The sequence below is a fragment of the Callospermophilus lateralis genome, chromosome X (assembly GCF_048772815.1).
Source record: "Callospermophilus lateralis isolate mCalLat2 chromosome X, mCalLat2.hap1, whole genome shotgun sequence".
NCBI lineage: Eukaryota > Metazoa > Chordata > Mammalia > Rodentia > Sciuridae > Callospermophilus > Callospermophilus lateralis.
The window spans coordinates 30625819-30649508 of record NC_135325.1 but is presented as its reverse complement, the minus strand read 5'-3'; the positions used below and the strand labels follow the sequence as shown (position 1 = coordinate 30649508).

General features: G+C 37.1%; 1 non-coding gene and 1 pseudogene across 1 annotated transcript; one reads left to right on the top strand and one right to left on the bottom strand.

The window, feature by feature from the left end:
* Nucleotides 1-23690, bottom strand: part of LOC143639391 (dapper homolog 1-like) — a 79286-nt pseudogene that overhangs the window by 46502 nt on the left and 9094 nt on the right.
* On the top strand, nucleotides 5158-5264 carry LOC143639613 (U6 spliceosomal RNA). The gene has a single exon (XR_013154756.1). It is a non-coding gene; the product is annotated as a U6 spliceosomal RNA (small nuclear RNA).

Sequence of the window (23690 nt, the reverse complement as noted above, 5' to 3'; positions counted from 1 at the left end):
AAATCGCCTCTATTGTTGGAAAATAAGGTTTTGTGTTGTTTATGGTCTTTGGGAGGGTATATTATTTTTTTTATTATTTCATGTGTTTTTCTTATTATTTTTTTTTGTGCTCAAGTTGTTGCAAATTTAATCAGCAGTAGCTTCTTCAATCTAGTTCCTTTGTCCTTTCAACATGTCTTAATTTTTGAGCATCTCCTCACTTACAAAAAAATGGTACAAAAAAATGTACCAGACTGAACAAGAAAAAAAGAAGACATAAAATGCTATAATTAAAGAAGGTTTGTTGCTTCAGCTCTTACAGTCATTAAAAGGTTAGTAAGGAGATACTATGAATAGCTTTATGCCAATATATGTGTTAACACAAGTGAAATGGAAAGATTCAACTTTATTGATCTTTTCAAAGAACTAGATTTGTGTTTTATTGATTCTCTCTGTTTTTCTTTTATTGATATTTCTAGTTAAATATAAAGGCATACTATTTTTTTCTTGTATATCTTTTACTGAAAATCTTGATTCCTTGTAATATTAACATAACTATTTATTGCTGGGACTATAGCTGAGTGGTAGACCATATGCTTATCATATACAAAAAACCCTGAGTTCAGTTCTCACCAAATATTATAATTATTTATTAGCCCCATATTACTATGTATATATATAAAATGGTTTTCAAATAATGATACAGATAGTATTACAGAATGAAGTTAAAAGTTTGTTTGTACTTCTTTTTGTATTAGAATATGTACCAGTAAAGTTATCCAGATTTCAGTATTATAATTTTACATGAAGTAATTATTTTCTCTGTGTAATAATATTACTTAATATAAAATAAGGTTAATTTGTTCAAATTTGTTTTCAGTTTTAAGTCTTTTAAAATATTTAAGTTAATTTTGAATGTTCATGTTTCAAAAGCCAAAGCTATATTATTTATTTTTATATTTTCCATTTTAAAATACATATTTAACCTATGCAAAGTTTACAACATTTTATTTTAGTGTTAATGTACCTAGACATAATGTATATGGTATACTATTATAGCATTAAGGATAGGGCAGGGTGTTATGTCTGGATGTGAGGTACCCCCCAAAAGTTCATGTGTGATACAATGCAAGAAGGTTTAGTGGAGAAATGATTGGGTTGTGAGAGCCTTAACCCAATCAGTGAATTAATTCCCTGATGGGATTTGCTGAGTGGTAACTGAAGGTGAGAAGGGTGTGGTTGGAAGAGGTATGTCCCTGGGAGGTGTGCCTTTGGGGTATGTATTTTGTATCTGGAAAGGAGAGCCTGTCTCTCTGCTTCCTGATCATCAGGTGGGCTGCTTCTCCCTGCCACACTCTTCTGCCATGATATTCAAGTTTACCTGGAACGCCGAGGAATGGAGCCTACTGACTGAGACCTCTGAAACTGTGACCCCCAAATAAACTTTTCCTCCTCTACAATTGTTCTTGCCAGGTCTTTTAGTCATAGCAGTGAAAAAGCTGACTAAAACACAAGGACAAACAAATACTTGTAGTTTCTTACATTTTATGTAAAGCAATACAATATGAACTGTATGTAGACTGGAAATTAGGAATGTATATTACTTAAAAATACAAATGTGAATGGATAAGTTAAAATAGAATTTTATTGTATTTTTTCCATATTTTATGGGTGCATTACAGTTGTATATAATGGTGTGATTCATTGTTAGATACTTGTGCACACACACAATATAACAATATAATTTGTTCAGTATCACTCCAGAGCATTTTATTTTTCCCTCCACTACTCCCTTTCCTTAGTTTCTTTCCTCTAATCTAGTTGTTTATCTTCAATTTTCATGAGACCCCCCCTTTTCTTTTTCTTTTTCCTCTCTAGCTTCTGTATGAGAGAAAACATATAACCCTTGACTCTATGAGTTGGGCTTATTTTGCTTAAAAATGCTCTCAAGTTCAATCCATTTTCCTGCAAATAACATAATTTCATTCTTTTTATGGGTGAACAAAACTCCATTGTGTGTATACCATATTTTCTGTATCCATTCATTCATTGATGGACACCTAGGCTGGTTCCATAGTTTGGCTATTGTAAACTGTGCTGCTATAAACATGGGTATGCATGTATCACTATAGTTTGTTGACTTTAATTTTTTAGGATAAATACTGAGGAGTGGTATAGTTGAGTCATATGGTGGTTCCATTCTTAGGAATTTGAGGAACTGCTATACTGATTTCCATAGTGGTTATACTAGTTTACAACCCACCAATAAAAGTGTTCCTTTTTATCCACATTCTCTTTAGTATTTATTATTGTTTGTAATCTTTTCATTTCTTTTTTTATTTTGGTACTGGGGATTGAACCCATGGGTTCTTAACCACTGAGCCACATCCCAGCCCTTTTTATATTTTATTTGAGACAGGGTCTCACTGATTTGCTTAGGGCCTTGCTGAGTTGCTGAGGCTAACCTTGAATTCATGATCCTCCTGCCTCAGCCTCCCAAATTGCTAGGATTACAGCCATGCATCAGCACACCCAGTTATTGTTTGCATTCTTGATGGCTGCCATTCTAACTAGAGATGAATCTCAGTGTAGTTTTAATATGCATTTCCTAAATTGCTAATGATATTGAAATTTTTTTTATATGTTTGTTGGCCATTTGTATTCCTTCATTTAAGAGGTGTTTGTTTAGTTCATTTGCCCATTTATTGGGTTTTTTCTTTTTGGTGTTGAGTTTTTTGGGTTCTTTATATATTTTAAATATTGTCAGAAGAGTAGCTGGCAAAGATTTTCTCCTATTTTGTAGGTTCTCTCCTCACATTCCTAATTGTTTACTTTGCTGTACAGAAGCTTTTGGTTTGATGCCATCCCATTTATTAACACTTGGTATTATTCCCTGAGCTTATTCTTCTACATATGGATAACCAATTTTCCCAGCACCATTTGCTAAAAAAGCTGTGTCTTTTCTACAACATGTTTCTTGCTATGTTTGATGAGGATCAGATGAGTGTATCTGTGGAGGTTTGTCTCTGTGTTTTCTATTCTATACCATTGGTCTATGTTTCTGTTCTTATGTCAGTACCATGCAATTTTTGTTACTATAGCTCTACAGTATAATTTGAAGTCAAGTATTGTGATGCTTCCAGCATTGCTTTTTGGCTTAAAATTGCTTTGGCTATTCTGGGTCTTTTATTCTCTAGAATGAAATTTAGGACTTTTTTTCTAGTTCTGTGAAAAATTTCATTGATATTTTGATGGGGATTACATTGAATCTGTATATTGCTTTTGGGAGGATGGCCAATTTAACAATATAAATTCTACCTATCCATGAACATGGAAGGTCTCTATCTTCTTGTATCTTCTTCAGTTTCTTTTACACTGTTCTAGAGTTTTCATTGTAGAGGTCTTTTACCACCTTGGTTACATTTATTCCTAGATAGTTTATTTTTGCAGCTATTGTGAATGGGACTGTTTTCCTGATTTCTTTCGTGACATATTTATTATTGGCATATAGGAAAGTTATTAATTTTTGTAGATTTTGTGAGCTGCAACTTTGCTGAATTTGTTTATTAGCTCTAGTGGTCTTTTGGTGGAGCTTTTTGAATCTTCTAGGTATAGGATCATAACATCTGCAAACAGTGATAATTTGTTTTCTTTCTTGTTTTTATCATTTTTATTTCTTTCTCTTGTCTGATTTCTCTGGCTAGAAATTCTAGTACTGTATTGAATATGAATAGTGAGAGTGTATATTCTTATCCCATTCCAGATTTTAAAGGAAATACTTTTAGTTTTTCCCCATTCACTATGATGTTGGCTTTGGTTACTTTATTATGTTGAGTAAGTTCCTCCTATCCCTAGTTTCTTCAGTATTTTTATCATGAACAAGTGCTGGATTTTGTCAAAACTTTCTCTACATTTATTGAGATGACTATGATTTTTGTTCTTAATTCGGTTTATATAGTGAGTTACATTTATTGATTTGAATATGTTAAACCATCCTTCCAGTCCTGGAATGAAACCAACTTGGTTTCATTATGTATAATCTTCTTGGTCATTATGTATAATCTTCTTAATATGTTGTTTGCTGAATTTGACTTGCTAATGTTTTATTAAATATTTTTGCATCTAAGTTCATCTGATTTGGGTCTGTAGTTTTCTTTCCTGGATGTATCCTTATCTGGTTTTTGTATAAGTGTAATCCTGGACTCATATAATGAATTTGGAAGTGTTTCATCCCTTTCTATTCCATGGAATAATTTGGGGACCATTGGTATCAGTTCTTTTTGAAAGGTCTAATTGAATTCAGCTGAGAATCCATCTGATCCTGGATTTTTCTTGTTGGAAGGCTTTTTATTACTGCTTCTGTCTCATTGCTAGTTATTGATCTGTTTAGGTTTTCTATGTCCTCTTGATTCAATTTGACAAGTTATATATTTCTAGAAATGGTTTGATTTCTTCTAGGTTTTATAATGTATTTGAGTCTAAGTTTTCAAAATAGGCTCTAATAATCCTCTGGATTTCTGTATTATCTGTGGTGATTTCTCTTTTTTCATCTCTAATTTTATTAATTTGGTTCTTCTCTCTTTTGATTAAGGGCTATACATGTTATTTATCTTTTCAAAGAACTTGTATCTTTTAATTCTTTCTATTTTTGTTGATTTTGGCTCTGATCTTAATTATTTCCTTTGTACTAGTTTTGGAATTGGTTCTTGTTTTTCAGAGAACTTGAGATACATAATTAGGTTTATTACTTGAGATTTTTCTGATTTTCTTATGTAGGCATTCATAATTATAAACTTACATTTTAGAACTGCCTTCATAGTGTCCCTGGAGTTCTTGTATGTTGTATCCCTATTCTTGTTTTAAGAATTTTTAAATTTCTCCACAACTTCTTTATTACCCATTTATTTTTCAGTCTCCATGTGTTTATATGGTTTCTATGGGGGGTGATTTTTAATTTCATTCCATTATTACAAGGAATAATATCAGTTCTTTGATTTGTTTTCTGAATTTGCTAAAAGTTACTTTGTGGTCTAAAATGTGGTCTGTTTTGGAGAAGGTTCCATGAGCTGCTAAGAAGAAAGTGTATTCAGCTGTTGGTAGATGTTATCTTTTATAGTAAAAGTCTGTTAAGTCCATTGGATTTATAATAATTTTTTAGGTCCCAAGAGCCTTTACTGAGTGCTTGCTTCAGCAGCACATATACTAAAATTGGAATGATACAGAGAAGATTAGCATGACCCCTGCACAAGGATGACAAGCAGATTTGTGAATTGTTCTATATTTTTAAACTAAAAAGCTTCTTCACAGCAAAGAAAACAATTGAGAATGTGAAGAGAGAAAAAATCTGCCACCAGCACCTCAGATAGAGCATTAGTCTACAGGATGTATAAAGAACTCAACACACTTAATGCCAAAAAACCCCCCAAAAACCCAATTAATAAATGGGCAAAGGAATGAACAGGCACTTTGCAGAAGAAGAAATACCATCAGTCAACAAATATATGAAAAAATGTTCAAAATCCTTAGCAATTAGAGAAATGCAAATTAAAACTATACTGAGATTTCATCTTACTCCAGTCAGAATGGCAATTATCAAGAATACAAGTAACAATAAATGTTGGCAAGAATGAGGGGAGGAAACTGGTGGGACTGCAAATTGGTGCAGCCAATATGGAAATCAGTACAGAGATTCCTTGGAAAACTCACCTAGGTGTCCTGGGTGGGGGGCTCCTATACCGCTGCAGCCAGGGTAGCAGAGACTCTCCCCTCCAGGTGAGAGACCCCTCCCAACTAGGTGTAGGGGGGAGTTCCTATACCACTGCAACCAGGGTATAGGGGACTCGCCCCTCCAGGTGGGAGACCCATTCCACTGGGTGTCTGGGGGGGCTCTTATACCACTGCAGCCAGGCTAGAGTGTGTCTATTTTATGTAAGTATGTGCACAAACATTTGGGGCATAATTATTTATTATTGTTATATCTTTCTATTGGATCATTCCCTTTACCAGAATGAAGTGACTTTCTTTGTCTCTTGATTAATTTCAGCTTGAAGTCTGCTTTGTTAGATATGATAGTAGCTACTCTTACTTGTTTTCAGGCTCCTTTTGCATGGGGTATTAATTTCCATCTTTTTACTTTCAGCCTGTTGTTGTTCTTCCCTATAAGTTGAGTGTCTTTCAAATAATATATGGTTGAGTCTTGTTTTTTTTATCCATTCTGCCAACCTATATCTTTTTCATTCCAAAACTATATTTTAAAAAGTATATTCAGAAGTCTCTTTTGTATCCCTGTCTTTTCCCTTTGTCTCCCACACTCAAGAGTTCACCATTTTGATAAGTTTCTGGCTTATTTTAGGGATACTGTTTGAAAGTACACACATATGTAAATACATGCATATGTGTATATGCATTCTTATTTTTTCTCCTTGCTCACACAAAATATACTACAAACACTGTTCAGGCCACAGTAGCACACGTCTATAATCCCAGCTACTCAGAAGATTGAGCTAGGAGGATCATGAATTCAAGTCTAGCCTGAGCAACATAGCAAGAACCTGTCTCGAAAGACAATTTTAAAAAAGACAGAAACAAATTTTAAACAATGTTCTATATTTTGCTCTGTAGACTTAGTGATATGTTCTAGAAATTAATCTGCATCAGTGTATGGGGACTGTAGTAGGTCTAATTTTTTCCCCCCAAAGATACATCCATCTAGTACCTGAGAATGTGGCATTATTTGGAATAAAGGTTTTTGTAGATGTAGTTAAGATAAGAATCTTGAGATGAGATCATTCTGGATTGAGGTGAGCACAAAATCTAAACAGGAGTGTCTTTATAAAAGAAAAGAGGAGGGGCTGGGGTTGTGGCTCAGTGATAGAGTGCTCACCTAGCACTTGTGAGGCACTGTGTTTGATCCTTAGCACCACATAAAAATAAATAAAATAAAGGTATTGTGTCTATCTTCAACTAAAAAAATTAAAAAGAAAAATAAAAGATATATGAGACAAAGGAAGACCATGTGAAGATAAAGGTAGAGATTAAAATGGCACAGTTACATGCTAAAGAATATCAAGGATTATACCAGATGCAAGGAGGGAAGTATAAAACAATTTCCCCTTCAAAGCCCCAAGGAGCCATCCCACTGGGCATGGTGGTGGTCTTCTGTAATCCCAGCTCTGTAGGCTAAGACAGGAGGATCACAAGTTTAAGGCCAGCCTTAGCAATTTAGCCAGGCCCCCAGCAACTTAGTGAGATCCTATCTCAAAATAAAAAATAAAAAAGGCTGGGAATGTAGCTCAGTGTTTGAGCACCTAGGTTCAATCCCTGGTACTTTTGAAAAAAAAGGAGCTATCCATTCCTGCTGATATGTTGATTTTGGACTTCTGACTTCCAGAACTCTGAGATAATAACTTTCTTCTTTTTTTAATATTTTGTTTTAATTGTAGTTGGACACAATACCTTTATTTCATTTGTATGTGGTGCTGAGGATCGAACCCAATGCCCCATGTGCTAGGTGAGCACTCTACTGCTGAGCCACAACCCCAGCCCCATAACTTTCTTTTTTCAGCCATAAAGTTGGTAGTAATTTGGTACAGCAGCCATGTAAACTAATACAGAGATTCTCATACTTTTTTTTAATGACAATATAATATCCCTTGTGGTTTATTCAGTCTATTCTCATTGATAGATATGTGGATTGCTCCCAAATTATTGTTTGTATAAATAATTCTCAGTAAATAACCTTATGTTTATTATTTCAAATCTGTTCTGATATAATTTACATTTGATTCTTAGAAGTGGAATTGCTGAATCAAAATGTAAAAGCATTTGCCTTTTTGCTAGATAATGCCAAATTCCCCTCTGTAGGGGCTGAAACATTTTGCACTCCTACCAGCAATGAATAAGTGTGCCTATGTTCCCACAGTCTCACTAACAGTGCATTTTGAAACTTGAATTTTTGCCAGATAAACAAGAAATAGTATCTCAGTGCAGTTGTGATTTGCATTTCCTTTATTATGAGTGAAGTTGAGCATTTTTTCATGTATTTTAAATTCATTGCTTTTCTTTTCTATGAACCCTCTGATCATGTTTCTTAGGTATTTTTGTGTTCTTTCCTTCTCGATTGTTAAGAACTTTTGCATGTAACTATAATTTGCATACTTTTATTTGTTATATTTCTTTTGACTATGCGGGTTTTTTTTTTTTTTTACTTATGAAATTTTCCCCTCAGTTTTTAACAAAGGATGGTTGATGTTTCCTAGCCTAAGGAGCTTTCCTTGCCTATATCCTTTTCCCAGTCTGTGTTGAGCTATATCCTACTTTGAATCATTGCTTGCCAATGTCTGACTCCTTCTTTCTATCAGCACTTCTTGATTAGAACCAGTGTAGCTGCTATAACTTCTCTCACTCCTTTTACATTTTATGTTTTAGATTGATTTCCTCAAAAAGCAGAGGCAGAGGTAGAGGGCATATATGTTGTTACTGCACTGGGCACATGAAGTAGAGAAGGACAGAGAACCAATACAATGGTGTGTTAGCAAACTGGCTGCCTCTTAGTGCAGATTGATTGCTCAGTCTGTGAGAGTGTGTCCCAAAGAAGCTCTGTCAACCCTGCTTCAGGACTTCCCTGGCTGGTGGAGGCAGGAAGAAGTTGCGGGTGGAGAGTTAGGTCAACAAAGAAAGGGGAATGGATTTATCTGTTAGCTCCTGTCTCTCGGATGGAGGTTTGACCCTCAAATATTTGCTAATTAACCAGTCCTCAAATCCAAACTCTTTTTTTTGTATTTTAATGATTCCATATATATATTTTATAAGATATATCATAATTACATTTATATTTTGTTTACATTGCAAACATTAATAGTTTTCTCAATTGGACTTGCATTGTTTACTGCTTTATAGATATGTAAAATAGGCATATTGATCTTTTTTATTGATTCTTTTTAGTTATGCATAACATTAGGATTCATTTTGACATCGTTATAAAAACATGGAATATAATTTGCTCTAATTCAGTTCCCCCGTACTTCCCCTTTCCCTCCCCACCCCTCCCCCATTCCCTTCCATCTGCCCTACTGATCTTTCTGCTATTTGCTTATAGTTTTTTAAATTAGTGTCTTGTGGATATATATGATGGTAAGATTCACTGTGTTATATTCACATATGTTCATAGGAAAGTTAGATCAGATTCATTCCACTGTTCTTCCAAACTCTTAGTAAAGTTAACTCCCAGAATAACAGTTTTCTTATAGGGCTTTGGTGAGTTTATTCAAAAAAGAGTACAAAGGACCATTCTTTCATAAGACATTGGTCCATATTTCTATTACCAGACTTTTCAACTCAGGATTTTCTCAATATGAGTAAAAGGTAAAGAAACAATCGACGCACCCCTTGTGTAGACCTATGGTTAGAGAAGATTGCTAGAGGAGGATTCAGTACTTTGCCTTCAGAGAAAGACAGGGAGCATGAGCCAAGTCTCCCTATAGATTTATCAGTAGGCCTACTTTGGGTATGGAAATTTCCACCATTAGGGTTGGTCCTTTGGGTAAGGCAGTGTTTAACTGAAATCCCCATTCAGCAATATATGATGTCATTAAAACTTCGTAGTGGATTATTTATAAATTTTCAGAGAAGGTCTCAAGGGAAATGTAAGAGATGCTTTTTGATGAAGTGAGAAGACCTTTCAAAGACACATGAGAGAGGCCAGGGATAGAAGGGTCATTACCAGGGTTCCCTGGGGCCTCACAAAGGCCCTGAAGAGAGTGATGCTGACAGAGGAAAGGGACAACAGAAAAGGAAAGGAAGATAAGTGTCTGTGTCACATTGGTTGGTCATATCTGCCTGTTCTTTCCAGAGATGACTCCAGTGTCATTTCTCTGAGAAGTTGCTATACTCCAAAATCACTATTGGGAGTAAGAACATGGTCACAGAAATCCTAGCCAGGAGTTTTATATGCTACAGCAGTGGCTAGGGCATAGTATCTAGCAAAGATGCACTTGGAGTTTGGTCCAGAAATCCTTCTGTGAATCAAAAGTGAATTACATGTGAATGGATTTGAAGTAACATATGCATAAGGTTTTTTATTCAACATTATTTGTACAAGCAAATTTGGAAGCAATCCACACGTCAGTAGGGAATTGATTGAATAAATCATTGTATAACCACACAAGGACAATAAATCTGTCCTCAGCAGTAGCTATCCCAATGACATAGATCTGTATATTCTTTTTTTTTTTTGTACCAAGGATTGAACCTAGGGGCACTCAACCACTGAGCCACATCCCCAGCCCTTTTTTATATTTTATTTTGAGACAGGATCTCACTAAGTTGCTTAGGGCCTTGCTAAGTTGCTGGTTTTGAACTTGTAATCCTTTTGCCTGAGCCTCCAGAGCCACTGGGATTATAGGCATACCTGGATTTTTTGTTGATTTTGCTTTTGTTTGAGATGGGGGTTGTTGAGAGCCACAGCCGAAGGGGCTCCAGCAAACTTTCAGACTGCCAGCTGATGATTGGCTCACAGCGGCCCCAGCAACACCTAGCTGATTGGCTCCTCTGTGGAGATGCTCATTGAGCTGTTTCCCTGCCCTTTCAGACTACCAGCTGATGATTGGCTCACAGCAGCCCCAGCAACATCTAGCAACATCTAGCTGATTGGCTCCTCTGCGGTGATGCTCATTGGGCTGTTTCCCTGCCCTTTCAGACCACGGAGCTGCTCATTGGGGGACTTTTTTGGCTCCGCCCATGCGACCCAGCCAATCGGCCTCAAGAGCAGGAGGATTGTGGGAGGTTGTTGGGTGTGTGTGGCTTGTGGGAAGCTGGTGGTGGCAGTTGGGCTCTGAGGGGTTTTTTCCTGAGGAGCTGTTTTGTTTATCTTGTGTGGTTCTAAAAATAAAGTTAGTTTCTTTTGACAAGTGGCTCCTGAATTGTGCCCAGCCAGACTGCGGCATTTGGTGGCTCGCACGGGGAGCGACTGAGGGTAAGTAAACCGCTCGCCCCTGAGGGCAGGGTGAGAGGATGGGGAGCCATTTTAAGATTCCTCTTTTGTTTTGCTTCATTTTTGTTTTAAGTTGCCTGTCCCTGGAGATGAGTGAGACGGGAGAAAAACCGCTCACTTCTGAGGAAAAACTATTTACGTCTGAGGAACAGATAGGGAGAAAGGACGGATGCACATGTAAGGAGGATAGAAAGGCTATAATGAATTTTTGTTGTTCCATTTTTATTTCATTCTGTCTCGGTTTTGTTTGGTGTTATCTTGTTGGGTTGTATTATAGTAGAAATACGGGATCAGAAATTAGTAAAAAACAAACTGAAAGAGTGTTAAGTAAATTGTTAGAGGAAGAAGGCATCCCAGTAAAATCAAGAGCAGTCAGGGCATACGTTGATACAATGCAAAAATGTAGCCCATGGCTTTTTAAGGAGGAGTTGTTAAATATATCACAATGGAACCATCATGGTGAAGATTTAAAAAGAATAGAAAAAAACAACCCAGGAACTCTGCCAGCTGGCACATTGGCATTGTGGGCATTGGTATCTGGTTTTCTTAGTCCAAAACCTTCAATTCAGACAAAGGTAGAGGAAGGAGAAGACATATTGATTCAAGTAAATGAGGAGGTCTCTCAAGTTAGTCAGAAAGAGGAAAAGATTCAAGTAAAAGAGAAGGTCTTTCGAGCTAATCAGACAGAGAAAGAAAGTTTAGAGCAGAAAAAGCCATCAGGGGGAAAGTTACAAAAGGAGACTGCTACTAAAACCTTTCTATCACCAGAGGGCTTAAGTGTCCAACCAACAGCACCACCTCTACAGGAGACTGCTACTAACACCTTTCTATCACCAGAGGACGTAAGTGTCCAACTGACAAGGCCACCTTCATATGCTGAGAGGCCCCCAACCCCCGCAGTGGATAGTTCAGATCCTGCGACAGGATCTCAAGTATTAACATGCCCTGTATTTGAGGTAGGAGGGCAGCGAATTTACCATACTTTAAATTTCAAAACAGTGAAGCAGCTAAAAGAGGCTGTAATAACCTATGGTCCTCAAGCACCCTTCACTGTAAGCTTGGTCGAATCCATTACCAACTTGAACATGACGCCAGCAGATTGGGCTAATATGTGTAAAGCTGTGCTAAATGGAGGACAATACCTGTTATGGAAGGTTGCCAATGAGGAATTTTGCAAGGAGACGGCTAGGCGAAATGCAGCAGCTGGTTATCCTCAGAGAAATCTAGATATGTTGTTAGGAAAGGGACCTTATGAGGATCAGCAGCAACAAATTGCATATGATCCTGGTGTATATTTACAAATTGCTGTAGATGCAGTTAAGGCATGGAAGACTTTACAAGGACATGGAGGTTTACAAGGTCAATTATCTAAGATAATACAAGGAACTAATGAATCTTATGCTGAATTTGTAGATAGGCTTATTCAAACAGCTACCAGAGTTTTTGGGAATACAGAACAAGCAATGCCATTAATAAAACAACTGGCTTATGACCAAGCGAATCGTTGGTGCAGAGATATCATTAGACCATGGAAACATGAAGATTTAAACACATATATTAAATTATGTAGAGACATTAATGAACAAGAGCAAGTCATGGCAGCTGCAGTAAAACAGGCTTTAGATGCCAGAGACATTAATGAACAAGGGAAAATTGTGGCAGCTGCAGTAAAACAGGCTTTAGATGCCAGAGACATTAATGAACAAGGGCAAATTGTGGCAGCTGCAGTAAAACAGGCTTTAGATTCCAGGCCAAGAACATGCTACAATTGTGAACAAACAGGACATTTTAAAAGGAATTGCCCCATAGGAGGAGGGTTTAACAAAACTAGGTATCAAAGGAGTAGAATACCGGGTATTTGCCCACGATGCCGTAGAGGGAGACATTGGGCTAATGAATGCCGTTCTCAAACCACCATAGAGGGTACTCCATTATCAAAAAATGAACAAGGACCAAGTGTTTATCCACGATATCGTGGAGAAAGGCATTGGGCTCCATTGCCAAAAAATGGACAGGGGGGCCCAATGCTCCGGGGCCCAAAACCACAAATATACGGAGCACTGGAGGAACCCAGCAAACCCATCAGGGTAGTGCCCAGGACACATTGTCCATCAGATCCCTCATCAGACAAACCAGAGGGAGCGCAGGGTTGGACATCTGCGCCTCCGCCAGATCAGTACTAACTCCAGAGATGGGAGTTCAAATCATTCCCACAGGGGTGAAAGGACCTCTTCCCAAAGGAACAGTAGGCTTATTATTGGGACGCAGCTCTTCTACTCTAAAAGGACTTATGATAAGTCCTGGGGTAATTGATCCCGATTATGAAGGTGAAATAAAAATTATAGCCAGTTCTCCAAATGGTATATCAGTAATTTCACCAGGAGATAGAATAGCACAGTTACTAATAATACCAAGCCTACATGATAAATTTTCCAGTCGTGCTACAGAAAGAGGTTCCAAGGGATTAGGCTCCACAGGTGTAGATTGGGCTATGCTGTCTTTAAATTTAGATTCTCGCCCCATGCTAAAACTAAATATTCAAGGACATGAATTTAATGGGCTACTGGATACAGGTGCAGACCTTAGCATCATCTCTCGTCAAGAATGGCCAAAACATTGGCCATTACAACAAGCCACTCAAACGCTTCGAGGCCTAGGAGTGGCGACTAATCCCCATAGAAGTGCAATGGTATTAGATTGGAAGGATCCTGAAGGATGTGAAGGAACTATACAGCCATATGTATTGGATCATCTTCCTATAAATTTATGGGGACGAGATGTCCTAGATCAATTAGGTTTGACATTAACAAATAACATCAACCAAAACGCACCCACTATTATGACTAGACAAGGTTTTAGGAAAGGAAAAAGATTAGGAAAACAAGAACAAGGTATAGCAGCACCAATACAAATAGATCAAGGAACAGACAGACATGGGTTGGATTTTCAGAAAGGGCCACTGAGACAATAAAAATTACTTGGAAATCAGAAAGACCAGTATGGGTTCCTCAGTGGCCCCTGACTAAAGAAAAGATACTAGCAGCCCATGATCTGGTCAAACAACAATTAGCAGAAGGACATATACAACCTTCTGTATCTCCCCATAATACTCCCATTTTTGTCATCAAAAAGAAATCTGGTAAATGGAGATTATTGCAAGATTTAAGAGCCATTAATAATGAGATGGTTATTATGGGACCTGCTCAATCGGGGATTCCTCAATTGTCTGCTTTGCCAAAAACTTGGTATGTTTTAGTTATAGATATTAAAGATTGTTTTTTTTCAATTCCAATTCATCCTGAGGATAGTCCACGTTTTGCATTTACTATCCCTGCACTGAATCATGAAGGTCCTGATCAGAGATATGAATGGAAAGTACTCCCTCAAGGGATGGCTAACAGCCCAACTATGTGTCAAATTTATGTTAACAAAGTAATCCAGCCACTTAGAAATCAAAATCCTGAACTACAAATATTTCACTATATGGATGATGTATTATTAGCACACAAAGCAAAAAACACATTGCTAGACTGTTATGCCACACTTACAAACTTATTAAAAAATTATAATCTAGAGATAGCAATAGATAAAGTACAATTAAATTTTCCAATTAATTATTTAGGAGTTCTATTATCCTCAACCATGGTCCGCCCACCAAAAATTCAAATACGAGTAGATCAACTCAAATCACTTAATGACTTTCAAAAGTTATTAGGAGACATAAATTGGATAAGGCCTTATCTAGGTATACCAACAGGAGAGTTGGGACCTTTATTTGATATCCTAAAAGGTCCATCAGATCCAAATTCACCCCGAATGTTAACGCCTGAAGCAAGAAAGGCATTAAAAATCATTGAAACATATATGGAAAATATGCATTTGGATAGAATTGATATAAGTTTGCCTTTATTATTTATTGTACTACCAACAAAAAATATTCCTACAGGAGTATTTTGGCAAGAAGGCCCATTATTATGGATACATTTATCTTATTCTCCTAACACTATTCTTACTAGGTATCCTGAGGCTGTAGGACAATTAATACTCAAAGGAATAAAAGCAGCAAAGGGAGTGTTTGGAATTTCTCCCAATAAAATTATTACTCCATATACTATGAATCAAATTGATGAGTTAGCTAATGAGTTAAATACTTGGGCAATAATCATGTGCAAATCTAATGTTTCATTTGATAACCACTTACCATCTAATCCTTTATTGTCTTTTTGGTCATCGCATCCTGTAATTTTTCCAAAAATGACAAGAAAAACACCTATCGGGAATGCTCCAAATATATTCACTGATGGATCAAATAATGGTACAGCAGCAATAGTTACACCTGATCAAACTTTTACATTTTTAGTACCCAAACAATCAGCTCAAAAGGTAGAGCTTAAGGCAGTATTACAGGCTTTTGTGATGTTTAAAAATTCTGTATTCAATTTATTTTCCGATAGTCAGTATATAGTTAATGCTATAGTATCCCTTGAAGATGCTGGTAGGATTTCCCCTTCCTCTACTATTTTCTTTTTGCTTTCCACTATACAAAGTCTAATCTGGGACAGAAAAGATCCATTCTTTATAGGACATATCAGGGCACATACAGGATTGCCTGGAGCCCTTAGTTTGGGCAATGATTTAGCAGATAAAACTACACATGACATACATATTTTCTCTACACTAGAAGAAGCTATAAATTTTCATAAAAAGTTCCATGTCAATGCTAATACTTTACAAAAGCGTTTTAAAATAACTAAGGAACAAGCTAGACAAATAATAAAACAATGTCAAAATTGTGTGACCTTTTTACCACAAGTTAATCTTGGAGTCAATCCTAAAGGATTGATACCTAACCATATTTGGCAGATGGACGTCACACATTTGCCAGAATTTGGAAAATTAAAATATTTGCATGTTACAGTTGATACTTCTTCTGGATTTTTGATGGGCTCCCTTCATGTCGGAGAAAAAACTAAAGATGTTATAGCTCATTGTTTACAAAATTTTGCCACTGTGGGTGTTCCAAAACAGTTTAAAACAGATAATGCCCCTGGTTATACTTCTACCTCTTTTAAACAATTTTGCTCATCATTTGGCATTACTCATATAACAGGAATCCCATACAATCCACAGGGACAAGGCATAGTTGAAAGAGCTCATCAAACTATTAAAATGTACTTATTAAAGCAAAAAGAAGGAATTGGGAAGGGGTATATATTCCCCAAAGATAAACTTAAAATAACCCTTTTTACTCTAAACTTTTTAAATTTGGATTCATCAGGGCTTAGTGCTGCGGAAAGGCATATGTGTCCAAAAAATGTATATAAGCCCAAGGTACTTTGGAAGGATATTCTAACAGGACAATGGAAAGGTCCTGACCCAGTAATTGTCTGGAGTCGGGGGTCTGTTTGTGTGTTTCCACAGGGAGAACAGCAGCCGATTTGGATTCCAGAGAGATTAACTAAGGTCCTGACCCAGTGATTGCCTGGAGTCGGGGGTCTGTTTATGTGTTTCCACAGGGAGAACAGCAGCTGATTTGGATTCCAGACAGATTAACTAAAGCGATTTCTACAGACCAAAAAGAAGATGTGATATCCAGAACTCCAGTTTGGTTATTCTTACATCTGCGACAGAACCAGAATGCTTTTTTCAATATCTATTTTATTATTGCCCTTTCCCATATTTTTTTTTTGAGCTCATACAGACCTAGGTTAATGTTTTGCTGATCAGTTCTATTTTTTGACTATAGAGTTTTTAAACATTGCAATGGAGATTTCACCTGTAAAAAGTTATAAGGCCTTTACTATTATGTTATGTGTCGTATGTATTATGTGTGCACACTTGTGTTTTGTGTTTGAATGTACGTATGTCCTTATGTCATATATGATGAGCGCTCATGAAAAAATGGATCCAAATAATTTTTTTTTATTCACGTGATTTAAATGGTTTAATTTAAATTGGGTAAACAGCTGTTGAAGATTGTTTTATAATGTGAACAAAAAAGGAGGTTAACAGATCTGTTTGTTTACTTTCACCTTTCCTTTTCATTATATTTAATAATTCTCTTAAAGACAATGTAAATTGTTAAGAAAATTGTTTTCTTTTAGTGTCTTCTGGAATGTTATATAATGTTATATAATTTTTCTTTAGCCATTATTGTCAGAATTCCTATCTTCATCTCAGTGCATGAAGACAAAGATAAAACCAATCTACAGCTTCTGCAATAGCCATCACTGAACTGCTTGCAGAACTTGCCTGGACTATGTATCACTTATATGCATTGTGAACTCACCTGTATGCATTGTGAACTATCTGTTGGTGCAGCAACTTCTGGTAGTGTTGGGGTATTTATGCTGATGGTGTCATCGGTGGTACAATTTTTCCAAAAGGAGCAGTCAGCTGGCTTGGTGTATCTTCCTCCCTTCTGTTTGTCATGATCGTTCAGCTAAAATTTGGGGGCCAACAGAGGTGAGGCAAAGAACCTCACCCCCCCGCTGGTACGAAGACCTCTACACAGGTGTGGCTGTATACTGGACTGGTAGTCAATGACGGGTAAGATCCAATTACTATGGTACCAACCTAAGACAGGAGGCTGATGCCTTGAGGTCAGCTCATCCAATAACGGGTAAGGACCATATGTACTATTGGACAACCTAAGGCAGACACGGTCCCTAAGCCACATGCTTCTTGTTTAAACAGAGAGGGGGAGATGTTGAGAGCCACAGCCGAAGGGGCTCCAGCAAACTTTCAGACTGCCAGCTGATGATTGGCTCACAGCGGCCCCAGCAACACCTAGCTGATTGGCTCCTCTGTGGAGATGCTCATTGAGCTGTTTCCCTGCCCTTTCAGACTACCAGCTGATGATTGGCTCACAGCAGCCCCAGCAACATCTAGCAACATCTAGCTGATTGGCTCCTCTGCGGTGATGCTCATTGGGCTGTTTCCCTGCCCTTTCAGACCACGGAGCTGCTCATTGGGGGACTTTTTTGGCTCCGCCCATGCGACCCAGCCAATCGGCCTCAAGAGCAGGAGGATTGTGGGAGGTTGTTGGGTGTGTGTGGCTTGTGGGAAGCTGGTGGTGGCAGTTGGGCTCTGAGGGGTTTTTTCCTGAGGAGCTGTTTTGTTTATCTTGTGTGGTTCTAAAAATAAAGTTAGTTTCTTTTGACAAGTGGCTCCTGAATTGTGCCCAGCCAGACTGCGGCAGGGGGTCTTGCTGTGTTACTGAACCTGGCCTCAGAACTCCTGGACTCAAGTGATCCTCCTGCCTCAGCCTCTACAGTAGCTAGTACTACAGGTACACCTGTTCTGCACATTCGTAAACAAATTCCTTTGGAAACATTTAATTTCTCTAAATTAGGTCAACAAGCAGGCATCCTATTTGGAGCTTTAGAAGTTTTAACCTTTTCAACACACAAATGACTGAAAACTGCACAAATGGAAAACTCCTTCTTGCTCCAGCCTCTACCTTTACTCCATAACCTTCTGGGCTTTTAACACAACCAGAAGGACCTTAGCCTTGGCATTTCAAAGGCTCAAGACAAGAGTTAATAGGAAAGATATTTCTTAGCAGTGATTATAACTTTAACATCACAATCTGATACACTGAGGAAGGAAAATCATGGGTTAGAATATAATACTCAGAAACCTGTAAGAACTGAAAACATGTAAAAATTGAGGATATTAGAAAGTTCATCTTTAGAACTTAAAAAATTTTGGTCTGTACTGTAGAGCAGCTATTTCAGGATCTGAGAGCATAATATATATATTCCCAAGACGACCTTAAAATGTCTTTAAAACAGCAGATGCATCAATTCTTAATAAAGGGTAAAGAATAAATGTTTTAAAAGGGGAGAACTACAAAAAGAATTAGAGAAATTGCTGGGGATGTGGCTCAGTGGTAGAGCACTTATGTAGCATGTGAAAGGACCTGGGTTCCATCCCTGGCACCAGAAAAGTAAACAAATAAATTAAAGAACTTCCATTTGAAAAATCCTCAAAGCAATGGCCCTCTATTTTCAGAAAAATAACTTCTTGTGCATTATAAGAAAAAGCTGATTATTGTGTACTTAAAAGAAGGCTTTACTTTGGGAAAATTATACATTTGTACAATTTGTAAGTTGTATCAAAGATAAAACCAGTTATTAAATCAAAGGACAGTAAACACTTCTCAATATTAGGACATAATTCTTATTTTTCACTACATGGAAAGGTGTTACATTCTGGATCTTAAATGTCCCCTCATGGCTGTATGTTAAAGGCTGGTACCCAGCTGATGACACTGTTGAGAAGTGGTAGAACCATTAATATTTGAGGCCTACCCCATATTTATGTAAAATTGTAATACACTAATAAAACCAAAAAATGGTTGTACCTAGTTGGGGGAAGTTGGGTCATTGGAACTGTGCCCTTGAAGGGGACATAGGGACCCTCCTTTCTTTCTCCTTGCTTCCTGGCTACCATGAGATGACCAGGTTTCTCTGCCACATGCTTCTACCATAATGTACCATTTCACCACAGTCTCAAAAGCATTGGTGCCCAGCAACCATGAACTAAAGCCTCTGAAACCATGAGACAAAATAAATTTTTCCTCTTTTAAGTTGTTTATTTCAGGTATTTTGTCATAGCAAAGCAAAGCTGACTAAAACAAAAGGAAATTATTTGCAGGTCTGACTGCTCTACTAGTCTAAATTATAATTTGATCAGGTTATAGAGCTGTTATGCTCAGAACATGAAAGTACCCATAGTCTTTCCAGGCACAGATTATACATTGTCTAGCTGTATAAAATTTCTGCTTTGTCTTGTTTTGCTTTTAGATGTTAAACTTCATGTTGGAAATTAATGGAATAAAATAGATATTTGGCATGGCCAGGACTTCATTTATTGTTTTTTTTTCATATTGTACTTGGATATGTAATTAACGTTTCTTGAGAGGTGCCCTTTTATGAACTCTTAAAAGAATAAAAACACTCCCACATATGGCTATGCTAACATATGGCCTCCCTAATGACAGTACAAACCCACTCATTTTAAATAAATTTTAGCATAAGATATGAACAAATGATACATTAGTGTTGAATGTTCCTTCATACATCCCAATGAAAAATGAAGATTTATATGTATCTGGCTGGATGGGCACTCAGAAAATGGTGCAGAAGTAAGAAAACATAATCTGACAATGATGTATGCTATTCAGAAGTTGACAAATGTTGTCATAAATTATAATCATGGAACTTTGGGATGCTATTTGGAAAGGTTTGAGATTTTTTATTAAAGAAGAATGAACATAAACACACAGGCTGGCATTCAATAATTATTAATCTCCTTTCTAAAACTCCATGTTTTGATGAAGAAAGCCCATATATGATCCTTAATACTGAGTAAATAGTTATAGTTTACTGACTCACCTGCAATTAAATATACTTTTTGTAATCTGAAGAATGGAGGTAAGAATAAGTAGTTTTCTGATTGCACCAAATTGCTGAGCACCCTCGAAAAGTGGACTTTTAGTTTTCTGAAAGCTCATCCTACTGTTATTTCAAAACAGGGGCTTTGTGCTTTCTATTTAAAAATGGAAGCATCTAGCCATCTCCCTTGACCACCCCTACCCACCTCCACACTCCAAAACACAGAGCCCATGCATAGTTCTTACTTTCCAAGGCAGAGTTTCTATAAAAGGTGGGAACCAAGGTGCAAGATCCTCAGTTCCTTTCCCTGGCACTGGAACGAAGTGATGACCCCCTAAGAAGTCCTTTAATGAGAATCTAGGAGTCAGCAATAATCCTTGAAGTCCTTTCTTGTCCCCACTCCTAGTAGTACCAGCCTCTTCTCCCAACCCTTTTCTCTACAAGGATCCTCATCACAACTGGAATATGATTTGTTGTTCCAATTCATTCCTTGCCTATTTTCCTCTTCCAACTTCTATGGAATGGGACACTCAATTCAGAGATTCCTTCTATAACAAAAAGATCATTCCTTTTTCTTAACCACTCTACAATTCTGAATAGATTTCAAAGTTGATTGTTTTATTTCCAACCTTAAGTTTGTAAACAGTCTTAATGCCTTGTATAGTAAATGTTAACACATATCTTAAGAGAGTGGAAACTCCACTGTTTTATGGACATGTTGCCTCTTCCATGACATCAGAAGCCCTAGGTCTTGTGGGAAAGTGGCTGGGTCTGATGAAGACATCTTTACTCACTTCAATCTCATGTCTACCGAGGTCCAAAGCTAACATCCTCATTGGCTGTTGGACTTTCTTCATTGTCCCCCATCTGTCATCTTTGAGGCCATCTTCTAATTTCTCAGTATTGGTTCCCACTTTTCTGCCCAGCTTAGGTTGACTTCACTGCCTAAAAGACCTTGGTACCTCCTCACATCTCTGCTGGCCCAGATCTTCCTCATTTTTCTAATGCCACATCCTCCCCAAGCTTTCATTACTTTTTCTAGGCAGAAGTAAACTCCTATCTTAGTGGGTCTTTAATATTTGGATGGTACCCATCTCATGACAAACTGTGGCCCTTACCACAGTTGTTTGCACTTATTTTATTTGTCCCCCCAAACTCACCTGAACTTAAAGTCTGTGAAGGCAGAGGTTGTGAGTTTCCTTATTAAAACAGACTGTTAAACTTGAATTCCATGTGAATAACAAATACTATTTTTAGCATAAATATGTTCCACATATTGCACTGGACATATCATACTAAATTTATTTTTTCATTGTTTAGCTGAAATTCAAGTTGAATAGTGTCATATATATTTATTTGCTAAATCTGGCAACTCTAGGCCTTAGTCATCTCTGACCTTTTGTGGTCATTATCTGTGTTTGTCTCAGGAAAGGCTGGAGTTCTTACTCCAGAACAATAAAATGAGGACCATGGAGGCCAACCTTAATGGGCTCAACGATTCTGAGTTAGTTCCACAGGCCCTGAGAGTAGGCACGCAGCCCACAAGCTCAGGATCCAGCCAAGGCTGGTACTTGGCATCAGAAATTCTATTGATAATCATAACTCTGGAGTCTGCAGTAATGTTCTGGCTACTAATCCATGTCTTTTGTTGTCTGATCCCAGTGGATTCAAGCCATAGTGTGTTTTCTTCATAGAATTTTGTTCTAAGTATAATCTTACGGTTTAAAACAAAGAGGAACTTATGCAAGATCAGGGGAAATGCATTTTTTAAACTTTATGTGTTGATTTTTGATGTTTTGATCATGAGTTCCCATTGGATTTCCCCTCTAGCTGAGAAGATGTTTTATAAATTATTTTATGGATATTCATTCTTCCCATATCTACTGCTTATGTGTGGTCAATTTCAGTGAACATTGAAAGTAAGCATGGCACACATGAATATACCTTCATAAGCTTCCTGAAGCTGCTGTTTTAGATTACCACAAACCTGATGGCTTCAACAATATAAATCTATTCTCTCACAGTTCTGGAGACTGGAAATCTGAAATCTGGCCAGGTCATGCCCTCTTGATGGGGAGTGATTCAGAGACTCTGTTCCTTGCCTCTTCCCATTTCTGGTGGCTGCATCATTGCAATGTCTGCCTTGTCTTCACATTGTCTTCATATCACCTTCTTCTGTGTATCTGCATTGTTTCCTATTAAATCTTGCTCTTGAGGACACTTGTAATGGCATGTAAACCTTACTCTGATAATCCAGGATTATTACCTAATCTCAACATCCTTAATTTAATCACATCTACAAAGATTATTTCTCCAAATTAGATAACATTTACAAATTCTAGGGATTAGCACTTGATATCTTTCAGTGACCATTAATGAATCTACTGTAATAACTTATGAATTAGTCTCTTTATCTCACAGAGCAAAAACTACTGAGAAAAGACAAGTTACAGAGACCTTTAAGATGAAAGGAGGAAAATGAGTTAGAAACGTTCACTAAGGGAAAGAGTAAAAAGAAGGAATTCTTTGTAGTCAATGGGGAGAGGCCAATATAAACTGAAAGAGCTTAAACTCCTATTAGAGTGGAACATTTCTATTTTTATACCACTGCTCACACATTCTATATCAGCAAGTTTATTAGATCTTTTTTAAAATCACAATTCAGGGTACTTAAAGATTTTAAATTATCTTATTCATTTTTATCCTATTACTGTATTTGAAAATGAATGTTGCTTTTTGAAACTTTCATATTTTGCCTTTATCCAGGGTGAGTCATTTTAGGAAGATAAATCTTTATGTCATGCTGACTAAAAAATAAGAATAAAAATGTGTTCTTTCCCCCCTTAAAAGAAGGAAATTTTTAGTACTTTTAAAGTCAGTAAAAAAAATCTTTCTTTGGTTTTGCTTTGGACACCCTCAGGTCTCAGACCAGCACTTCAGAGTTGGTTCCTGGCCCTTGGATAAGCCATATAACCCTTGAGACTTAGTGTCTTAATTCTCAGAATGAGAGGGCCTGATTTATTTATTTTTTTTATTTTGCATTGTGGTTGAAAAAAACCCACATAACCTAAAACTTACCATCTTAACCATTTCTAAGTTTACTATTCAGTAAATGTATTGCACAACTGATCTCAAGATCTTCTTTCCTCTTACCAAACTGAAACTCTATATCCATTTAAGCACCTTTCCATTTTCCCTCATCATCCTGGCAACAATCTGTTTTCTGTAAGAACTTGACTACTATAGATGTTTTCTGGAAGTGGAATCATATAGTATATGTCATTTTTTGGGGGGGGGCGGGTGTTACCGGAGATTGAACT